Genomic DNA, 12,085 nt, shown 5'->3' on the forward strand with positions numbered 1-12,085 from the left:
GAATTCGTTTTTCTATCCGACTCTCATAGAGGGCGTTAGTTACACGGTTCATAACAAGCAGTATTGGAAATAACCTATTTAAACCAGAGGAGAGTCCGTACTGCGAATCAGTTGAACCATCCTTAGAATATATTTCAGCCTCACGTATACCGCCAAAGAAAGATCCAATCCTTTTAATCTCAAACTCCAAAATTACATCTTTAAGAAATTCCCAAATCTTAATTCACATAAAAATAAATTTGATTTCTTCCTTTCTGAATGCCTTTCTGTTAAATATTCTCAAGCTTCACCATGGACAATAAAAAGCATCATTCGATAACCATCACACCAACCATACGCTAATCAAAGGACATACTAGATTAAAAAACATTTATACAGACGCATGGACATCTTAAGATGTTCCGGGTACCTTTCCTCCAGCATCATCCACTTTCTCTGTTGATTTATATGCAATATATTGAGCTACATACATCGCTGCTTTATCAGATCCACCTAAACACATCATAATCACAGATTCCTTTAAATCAATCAAAACTTTTCAAAAAGTTCACACCATAAACTCAAAAATGAGCAGCAACTGCACTATATACCAGATAACAACAAAAAAAATGCATTTTGTTGCATCTCCTCACATACAGGAATAAAAGGAAATGAATAGGCAGACCTGGTCGCTAAGGAAGCTGTAAAAAGTGATAGAGTGGAGTGCGTTAACTAGAATCGACATCAAATCAACCCTAAGACTTAAAGTGCTCATTGAATGGGAGAACATAGAGATGATGTTCTGTGTCTAGGCAATACGCGACTTCGATGCTAAACTTGAACCTAAATGTGACCACTGCAATTGCAAACTGAATATAAAACACATAATCCCAAGAACTAGAATTGATTCACGAATACAGTCTATCCTTTTTTCCAGAGAATTCATTGTTCTTCTAAACTTTTGGGGATCAAGGAGACGTTTGATTCTGTCTTCCAATTCTCGAAGTGAATTTACCTCTGTAGCATGAACTTTTTACTCAAGTTAAGCTTCTGCACCAAGCATTAGATTCGGAAAATGGTTACACAACCAAATACCATACTTTCTATCAAAGTGCGGTGGATATTTATTTTACCATGACTACGAAATACCAAATCTCTTTAGTGAAGTAAATCATGATGTCTTCTAGTCGATTACCAAAATACGAGATGCTTGTATTACCATTTAACTAATTTCATTGTTTTAATTTTGATCCGAGGACTTGATTATTAGATTTGAAGAGTCCCAAATCCCAAAGGAGACTATTCAAATCAGATGGAGTAAGAAGATGAAGATTTGATAAGCTCCTGGATAAAATTGAAGTTCTATCGTTTTTATTCACATCAGATCACTAGAACTGCTTCGGGGAAATGTTCGAAAAATAACTCTCTTAAGAGATTTTAACTAGACTAGTCAATGTGATCCGTAGCAAAGCCCGCCAGGAAAGTTTTGTGAATCCTTAGCATTAGCTGTATCTACAATAATTTTGCTTTAAAATTAATATTCTATTTTGCTCTTCTTACACCTTTCTATATGTTTTACGGGATGATTTAATTGTATTTTAGACCTCTTTGCTACGAAAATCAGTTTCAAATAACATATACAAATTGACCTTTCGAACTACGATATCAGAATATTTTTATAAAAACCTAAAATCAAAATAAATCATCATGTAAATCAACCGATAACACTACTTTATATAAAACTGAGTACCACTGAATTAAATACTACGGAATAACAGTCAAAAATTGCAAAGGTTACAATAATACACATCATTGTTTATGAGGTATATGGAAAAGTTTTTATCCTTAAAAAAATGTACCATCTAACAGTGATCACCATGGCTAAAATTGGCTAATAATCCACCGTATACACCACATCTGCCACCAGCGACTTTTCCCGTTTCATAACCTTAAAGTTTCACTTCCAATAGAGAGACGTGGTTGGTTTATAGACTAATTTTTAAACTCAACTTTTGAAAGTAACCTTCTTAACTACACTTTACTACCAATAAACTTATTTCTTATTAAAATTTTCATTAATAAACTTTATGAATCGACGTAAAACAGTAAAATAATTACTTTTTAGTGAACCACGATCAAATATAATCTCAAACTCGTATTTAAATTTAATCCATGGCGACAAATTTCATCATTTACGCTTTTAATCAAGTTTATTGGCCCACGAAGCCCTTTCGCACTTCAAAAATACCAGAAATATTTAAGCATAAATCATGTTCTTTAAAGCAGAATGAAGCGTAACGAATAATTCTGAAACTAATAAAAGGTTATTTACACATGACAGCTTCCAAATTTTTCAGGCCAACAAATTCTTATCTATATATTTAATAAACTTGACACTTTCTTAAGAAGCGATTTGCTTTGGTAGAAGACTAGAAAAACTGTTTAAAAAACATTACAGAAGTATTACTATTTAATTACAAACTTTATTGAGTCTTTTATAGAAGAGACCTAGTGCGTAAACGCTGCAGTGTAGTAGAGACATCGAAAAATGGAAAGCTAAAAAGATGGACGTCAAGACAAGAATTTCCTAACAGTTTTCAGAAGCTTTATGAACGTTGTCAAAAGTTTTATGGTGATTTTTGGTCTCTCACTTTTTTAAAAGCTTCAAACTGCCACTTTCGTTACATTGTAAATTGCATAAAATGGTTTGGGAGTTCTAGGTTTTTGGAGCAAGTTGTTTTAGTTGCACATCCTAGATTTAGATACATTATCCTGTCTTCTAGCGATGGCTCCTCAATTCCACTGTACCTACTATTTTGTTTTTTTGATAAATCGTCTTGATCTTAGGTCTATTCTAATAGAAGTTTAGTTACAAAAATATGTAGAAATTTGACTTGATTTTGACAATTTGCATTCAGCAGATCACCTACATCATGAATATCAAAATAAAAAATTGTTTGAACCACAATTTGAATGTACGTTTTTTAATATTTCATAGTTTTTAAATGAAGTTTTATTTTTTTTGTATTGATGACTTTTTAATCTATTATCTAAATACTAAGATGTCTGTCCTATGTTTCTATTTTATTCCTTAATTGATTATCCATTTCTTGGATATTTTAGTGAAATTATATTGTTTTTCCGATTCTATTTGTAATATAATAGAAAAGAAAAACTCAAAATATATCGATTAGGGAAATATTAGGAAGTTTTTTTATAAACACACTGTATGAACTTGACAATAACCGTGAAGTGCAAAAAGGCCTTTAGTGCGCATCCCAAAAAAGGTGATAAAACTCTCCCTATTTCATACCATTCTTTCATAATGAACTTTTCACGGGTAATGAAGTATTGGAATTTCATTCTAAAGAGAATTCCAATGAATCCTGAGTTGTGTTTCCCAAAGGATATGCATTCGTTCGATCTAAAAAGGAAAAAAGTATATTGGTATATTTCCATAACGAAATTAAAATTTAAATATCAAAGACATTCGTACGATTGATGTTCCATATCCAATAAATATTACTCTCAATCAATTATTGGTTTTGGAAAGTACAGTGCCGTTCGGATTAAAATAATGGCGTCGTATTTATTCATATAACCACTTATTATTGTTTTTAGAATGAATATAAATAATCTTGGTCGATCTTCGATCGATTTACTATTAGATATAACTAATTTGTGGACTGTTTTGATGTTTTTTGGAGGAACCACCTCAATTGGAATTAAATCATCATCGATGTCTGTATGACCACGTTTAAATTCACTAAATGGTTCTTTTCGATAGAGTAAAGTCCAAATAACACTTTTAAAGCCATTGCTGATCTTATACAGTATTTTTTTTTTTTTTCATAAAGACGCATTGATAAATTAACACACGAAATTGCCTTCAAAATAACAAAACTAGCTTCACTTAAATGACTGTCACTTTTTTCTAACTAACCGAAATGTCATGAAATTTGACACACAGTCTTTTGAAAGTTGGTACTTCACATAAACGTCATATGGATTTGACAATGATAGCGCCATCTGTCTGTCAGCCACACGACTTATGATGTATTAGGTTGAAGTTAATAACTAAAGTAACGGTTAAAAATTCAGTTCAAACCAAACACATTATAATGGAATAACTAGCTTAACCACTGCTGGAAATACAAATGCGTAAGAATCCAGCACGATCCACAAGCATGGCACCAATTCAACATACCTACGAATCAGGACTATAAGGACGTATCAAGTACGAGTCCAGGCCAAGCTCAAGGTACAGTCAGGAATAATGCAGCAGGTGATTGGTGTGCGTAGTTGGTGACTATCTCTCAAACGCTCTATTACCGGTGATTCCAACAGGCCATTTCTTGTTGAGTTGAATTCATATAAACATGGCTGTCGCTATTGATTGTCCCATCGAATGACCTAATCGATGTCTAAGTACGTGTATGTATTAGTCATTTGGTTCCATCTTTGCCATAGTAATATAATCTTCTATGGAATTTTCATTTACCTCGACCTGTTATTATGTTTCTGCCGCTTCTTGCTCAGAAACCGTTTGATGCTCACTGAATTCAGATGCCTCTAGATCAGAAATAGAGTCGTCAGTAACATGAATATCTTCGTCACCTTTACGATTAAATATAATCTTTATAATGGGTATGTAAGTTTCACAATATAAAAACCGCCACGTCAGTATAATAATCATTTACATAATTACTTGCACATCACAAAAATAAACTGTCGATTGATACTGAACTTCATTCATTCATTACAAGACTACACGACGGCGGTGTATTAGAACAAAGCGATGAATTTTTCAAAAACCAAAGTTTCTGTTTTTAAAAACTATGTCGTAAAATCCTTTTTTATATTTTTGACATGTACTGAAAACTCCAGATTTCTATATTATTTAGATTATTGGCGGAAATCACGGGTCACTAGATGGCGCTGAATTTGGTTTCTATAGTTTGTGTGTACAGACGTCAGGTCTAACTTCGAAACCTCATGACTTAACAATTATGTAGTTGTTCATGTAAGTACGGCAGGAAGCGACTTGAATATCTACAGAAGCAATCAAAAAAACTGCACAAGAGTTTTATTGGGCACTAGACTATGTAACATATGTAACACTGAAACTTTTTATTGTTATTTTCAAAGTGTACCTTATGGATGTGTGGTTGGTATTATCTCAAAAAAACACTTTAAACAGGTATATTATTTTATTATTCAGACTAAAATTTCAAATAACATTTTGTATTGTTTATAAAACAACAAAATTAGTTCGTATTCTGGTTTTGTTTCTCACCTCTATTGAAGTTTGAAAGAAAATTAACAGATGTCGCCCACATCTTATGAAATTATTTTCAAAACATCGAATTCGCTCGTATTTCCGAAAAGTAATTGATTACTGTAATTTAATATACTTTCGCGAATGTTTCATACAGTCATTTTCCCAAAGGGTTTAGAGTAATAATTAGTTAAAGTCAGACATGCTCAAATCAACAAGTTTCTCAGCTGTTCATGATAGAATGCATAAACACATAACGGTCACTATATCAATTCTTTTTATCGATTTGACCCCTGGTTGAGAGGTGGCGCTGCTGGTACTAATTAAATATGCCAATTATTTTTAAATGAATATTTAAAAGAAATCAGTCAAATTTTGAACATACAAGACAAACCTATATTTTTAGTAAAAATGACCCATTAACTGGCTTTATTATAAATTGGATAAGAAATAATAATGAATTTTTGACAAGTAAATCTCAGTTCATTAATAGTTTCATATATTAGTAGAAATTTTATTTATTGTTAGTGCGGGTATACTTGAAAGTAAGTAGTACTTTCAAAATAATTATCACTTCCACTTGACTTGCTAGAATCCTGAAATTACTATTCCATAATAGTTCAGTTATCCTGAAATGCAGTGAGCGTATTGACATGTAGATTAAACGACATCCGTTTGGTCATTGTACAACCACATAATGGCAACTGTGCTGATAATGGAACTACATACTACATGAGAAATGAATATACTGTATTTTACAATAAATTTTCAGCATGTCAGCTTCTTTTCTTTGATGTAAATCTTTAAAAATTGGACAAACCGTAGAAGGATAATGTATTGTTGGTTGCATAGTATAAGTGAGAGTATGTATAGTTTTTTTGTAGACAATTCAATACATATGAATATCACCTTTGAAACATCGTATTTATGAAATGAATTATTATGTCGTGTATGTGATTTGACGTTGTGTGAATGATCATTTTTGATTTGTTCTACTGAAATAAAAATTTCGTGCTTGTGGTACTTAATACAGAAACCGTGTTCATTGCTTCAAAGATTTCAGAATAGCTGAAATCTGTCTAATAGGCAATAAGCGTTTGATATGAACGGATAAATAACTTGTCGAGAATTATTATAACTCTAAATTCAATCTAAATCTTATTCTAGGGTTTTTGTTTAGTTTTTTTTTATTTGTATGTGTTAATTAGTCTAAACGTAAATGTTCGCTAACTGTCAACTGTCAACTTTCGATCTGTCATGTCATAACCATTTGTATAGAATAAATTTGCATTATCATCCAAACGTGGCATTATTATGTTGAAAATTTCAGAACCGTTGGTAATATTCTTAATGAATTCATAATACCTACATACTGTATACAGAATATTGTTTAGGCTATTAGTGTTGGTTACAAATGTTTAACCATATGGGTATCTTAGGAGACTAATATACAGTGCGTCTTGCATAAGAAGCGAAACAAAGCAGGGTGCCAAATTACCTATATACCAATTTGTATCCTTGAAGAGTTATAGCGTTTCAAACTAGTACCCAAAATTTTGAAAAAAATTAATTTCTTTGAAAACAAACTAAAATACCAAAGCTGGTACACTGTATGAGACTGTCAAGGGCAATAAGTTACGATAAGGCGATCGAACCCTACTGGGGGATTAAATAGGGGTAACCTAACCTTAAAATTTAAGTTTTTTATTCATTAGTTGATATTAAAAATTTTATTTTCATACCATGGATAATTTAATTCTGAAAACTTTTTTTCTCTTGTACTTTTTCGTGAAACTTTGTCATTTTTAAGGAAAAGTAGAAGACATGTTTTTATATTTTATTTATTCAGTTCTTCTGGTAATTTAATTGTTTTAATTTTTTTTCCAATTAAGTGGAAAATTCTCATTTAGCGTACAATTAGATATGTTATAGGTGTTCGCCGAAAATTGAAGCCCACTCTGGCTGGTAGGTAGCTGATTATCATTTTTCATTACAATGCTTTTGAAAACCCCCCAAAGTGAGTAACTATAAGTTATCGATTACCCTTGACAAGTCAACTTATTACCCTATAATTATTAGAAAGTTGGTATTGATCACTGTGATATGAGACACCCTGTATTATTTTTATCAAATGCTCATTGATAAATATAAATCGACGTAACCAAGCGTTTTTCTCAGCAAGTCCTTATTTATTTATATCTATTTATTCCATTTGGCTATTCCAAACCGTATAATTGTGTAACATCGAAAAAGTTAAAATATTACAAACAAATTTTCTATTCCCTTAAAACCTCTACCACTGCGAGATTCTAAACAGGCATAGGTAAACACACTTTACATTATTGATGCCTTACCTATGAATCACCTTTTATACCTATTCAATAAATTAAACGTCATAAAGTTTACAACAGGTTCGGAACAAGTGACTATTCTAAGCGATAACCTACGAAAAGTAAACAAACCACTAACTTAAATCTCCTTTTCTGCATTGTTTTCAATCTTGAAAGCCATGCAGTAAGAACTAACTTTTCAAACTAGGAGTAAATACGCTGAGGGGAATTCTAGACAAAAGTAATCAACCTTAACAATTAGCTCACTCTGTCTATTTTTCCATGATCAATAATTCACTGTGTTCAAATACCCCGCCTGCCGCTAACTAAACTCCAACACACGAACGTATCCGAACGTTCACGATAACGGAGTGCATATTAAACGGCAGCGTTGCCACGTTGAAAACTATTTGGTAAACAAAAATACATCTGAATGTTTTTATTTATTTTTTCTAATTAATATTTAAAAATAAAATATCATTTAATGATAACTTAATATAATAAGTTTAATATACGAAATACGAGGATGTTTGAAAATGTTACTCTCAATAATTTTCAACAGATTATAAGATTTTTAACAATCTACATTGAGGTTAATTATAATATTAATAATGATTAATGAAGTATCAAATGGGTTTAATTGAAATGAGATCGATTGAATAAGATGCTTATTAAATGTATCTTGCCCTATTTATAAGTAGATTTTCATATTCTAATTATACATTACTCTAAATCAATATAAATAATCACTGTGAACGGTCCTGTACACATAAAATAAAAATATGATGATAGTAGCGGAAAGTTTTTAGTGTGCAAAAATATTTATTGTTCTTGGCATCTAATAAAAATAAATTATTTGTTTAATTAATTTTCTTATTGAAAAGAGAAATTCCTCGAATATAAATTTTTATAATAATTATATGTTCACGAGTATTTTTGAAATCCCCCTCACCTACGTCTATAGGTTACCCTATCAGCTTTGCATAATTTTCCGTGCCACTCACTGTTTGTATGGTTACACAAAATATTTATAATGAAAGTTGGCAACGATGTTGTATAAATTTCTGTCAGCTGCTTGCTTCAACAGCCGTGCAACTTTGTGCTTGCTTAGTAAACTTTAAGTTTGAAATTTTGATTTGTTTATGTGTCTTGCGAAGTGTGTGTTGTGTAATTTTAAACTAATTGTACTTGTATTGTGCTGTTTCTAGTCCTCGATGTCCCAGTTGTATATTAGTTAAAGGTAAGTCCCAACAAATATTGAATGTCTACCGTAAGCAGGTTATGTCTATTCGGGGTTAATATACCCTGACGGAATCCCTATTGTCTGTTTTGTGTTATTGGAAACAGGTATAATATTGCACGTGGCATTTTAAATACATTGTGATCATGTGTAAAGTGATTCATGTTTTGTCGTTTTGTCTGTTTATAATCGGGGATCCTATCCTATGCGTCGGAAGCACGAGAATAGACGATTCGACTTCCGATTGATATCAGGTTGAATTTAAATAAAAGTTGATTTCAATACCATTCATATTGGCGGTTTCGATGTAGGTACGGTTTATTAAGGGATAGGAAAAAAACTTTGGAATAGAGGGTAATATTTAATATACCTCTAATTATGTATCTGAATAGACTTAATATTACCGATTATATTTGATTTATTATTTAAAACTTTAGTTGTCCAGGAATATAAATTAAATATGTTCGTTCAGGTTTTATTAAATTTCATTACTTTCTTTCCCTTCGGGCTACAATAAAGAAAAGCGATACTTAACACTCTTTTTTCCTAATTTTCCCACAGCTACTTGATTCGAATTATGAACTCGTTGGACCACGGGTTTATAATTTTTGTATTTTATGCTTGAGTTGTAGTAGTAGAGTAATTTAAATTTCTAATAAGTTTGTGATCCATTTTATGCTATTATAAAGGTGGTAATAGTTGATTGTGCCTTTGTAAATGAAAATATTAAAATTATAAATAATAGATTTAGCTTCTGGATTGTGTATGGCGAAAGCAAATCATTAGGAAATAATTTCACAATCAATTTGTTGGTATATTAATTAATTATACTACCAGAATAAGAAGTTTCAAGTACTGAACGCCCCAATTATTTCGGAAACGTTTCCAATGATCTTTTTGAGTCGAAAGTTTGTTAGGGTTTTGTACATTTGATCCAGTACTAGTTAAAATCAATTTATACTAAAAACTATCGGTATTGTAGAAAACTTTATCTTGTAGGAAAGTTTGCTAATGACAATTTTTGATTGTAATAAATAATATAAGCAGCTTCATAATAACAGATTCACAATAAATGCTCGAATTTAAAAAAATTTATAAGAACCTTAATGAAAATTTAGATAATCCAGGTCCGTATTTAATGTAGATAGTGAAATTTCGAAATGAATATGTAGATGAATAACATGATATTGACGACAAAAAATAACTATAAAATTGATACTTCCTCCCTTCTAAGTATGTTCAATCACAGTAAGTGTTTACTTGATCTTATTCGATGCTCTCCCATTTTTCACTGAGGTTTTAAAGTTCGATTTCGTAGCTAGTGCAGGATTTCTAGCCCCAAATTTTCTTCGACGTACTGGAACTTCCAGGAAACTCCTCCTCAAAACCCAACACTGCGTGGTCTTCTGTAAAATGATCCTTATTTATCGCTATCCATGCAGGTACACTCTGTTCTCTGACAAATCGCCCATGGTTGAGTTGGGGTCAGTAGCTGGCCTTTCAAGGTCAGCTGCCTTGAGTCTTTTTCTGACTATCATATTCCTTGCGATTCTCTGAGGTCTTGCTGGAGTTGAACACCAGCTCAATTTCTTAGCGATGTATTGACATCGAATCGGTCATTTCTTCTCGAATGTACACCTTAGTCTTTTGGAACGGCGTGTTGGTCTTTATCACTTGTTGTGTCCTTATTCAGGTAGAATTTGTGCATCGGTTGACATTTGATGGGTAATTGATAGTTGTAGGTCAGGTAGATACTTTATATAATTGGACTGTGAGAGCAAGAAACATATTTCATATCATTTTGATACTAATATTAGTATATTAGCATAGCTTTACGATTTTAATAAGAAAATTACAATTTCGTGTTCAGTTTTTTTGCCAGTGACTTTCGATGTTGACTGAGTAGATTTTTTGGCTCCCGAGTGTACTCAATTCACCATTAAAAGTTGAAAATACTATATACTTCAGGTAATATACTTGAATATTCGTTTTTATTTTTAAATTTTAGGTATGACTTAAAAAGTACGATTTGTAATGATGAAATTTTGATTTTGTCAACTCATTTTTGTGTTTCAATAACTTCCCGGGCAACCTGTATTTTTGTATTTCTTGCATTCGAATATCCGTGTTCTTTAAGACTTTCACAATCTCACTTGCTACTTGTCCAAAAAAATGATTCGAATGCAAAAAAATCAGCAAATTGCTACATCCATTTCATTGAAGATAAAATACGCAATAGATTAATGTAAATGTAGAAAGTCTAGCTAAAGATTATTTATGATAATTTTTGCCTATTGCTCATCGTATGCATGATTTGTGCTAACGAACTCTTTAATTGAAATTAATAACAAAATAGTTGAAAAGATTATTTTCATTAATTTATTATTAACAATTTTGTAAGATTTGTTCTGATTTTTTAATCTTTATTTTCATCTTACATTACAAAAATAAAAAAAAACGAGAAAGAAATTAACGAACAATAACTTATTAGAAGTGTCAGTGTAAAGTTTGACGTCAAAAAAGTGAACCAGAGTTACGCAATAAATTAAAAGAAAAAAGATGTCCACCGAAATTGTGAAAAACTGGAGTATCGAGCTATCATCAAGTACCTGTATTTAAAAGAGTTAAGAGATAAGCAGTTTTACGAAAATATGCTTAATACTCTTGGTAATCAATGTCCTTCGTATGTTACCGTGAAAAATTGGACTGCAAGCTTCAAAAGAGGTAAATTTTCCATTGAACATGACCGATCGGTGTCACTCCCCGAAAATATCGATGCAGTTCATGACATGATTTTATCAGACTGTCGAATTGGGCTAAAACGAATGTCTGAAGCACTGAATATTTCATATGAACGCGTTTATCATATAGTTAACATCAATTTGCACATGAAAAAAATAGTTGCAGAATAGATCCCCATAAGTTTGAATGTCGACCAAAAGCGTGCAAGGGTAGAAGCATCGCGTTCGATTTGTGCTCCATTTGAAAACGATGTAGACTTCTTAAACCGAATTGGTACTTTGGTACATTTCTACGATCCAGAAACAAAGCAACAATCGATGGAATGGCGACACTCTGTTTCTCCAAGACCTAAGAAGTTTCGTGTCCAAAAATCTGATGGAAAAGTTCTTGCTTGAGATTTTTGGACATTTCTAACCACTCTACGGGAAAATATAGAAGAAATAAGAAGAGGAAAGCTATCCAAAAGTGTTTTGTTTTTACATGACAACGCCCCTGCACACAAATCCCATGTTGCCA

General features: G+C 31.8%; 1 protein-coding gene across 11 annotated transcripts in view; it reads left to right on the plus strand.

The window, feature by feature from the left end:
- The first annotated feature begins 8,617 nt into the window (after positions 1–8,617).
- Positions 8,618–12,085, plus strand: part of LOC130448898 (protein muscleblind) — a 584,866-nt gene continuing 581,398 nt past the window's right edge. For 6 of the 11 annotated variants that reach the window (XR_008910389.1, XM_056786475.1, XM_056786476.1 and 3 more), the window contains exon 1: positions 8,667–8,827. The gene's annotated coding sequence lies outside the window, so the exon portion shown is untranslated. Of the gene's footprint in view, positions 8,828–12,085 lie in introns of all 11 variants that reach the window. The other 5 variants (XR_008910391.1, XR_008910392.1, XM_056786478.1 and 2 more) reach the window with 2 other exon arrangements.

The sequence above is a fragment of the Diorhabda sublineata genome, chromosome 9 (assembly GCF_026230105.1).
Source record: "Diorhabda sublineata isolate icDioSubl1.1 chromosome 9, icDioSubl1.1, whole genome shotgun sequence".
NCBI classification, from domain to species: Eukaryota; Metazoa; Arthropoda; class Insecta; order Coleoptera; family Chrysomelidae; genus Diorhabda; species Diorhabda sublineata.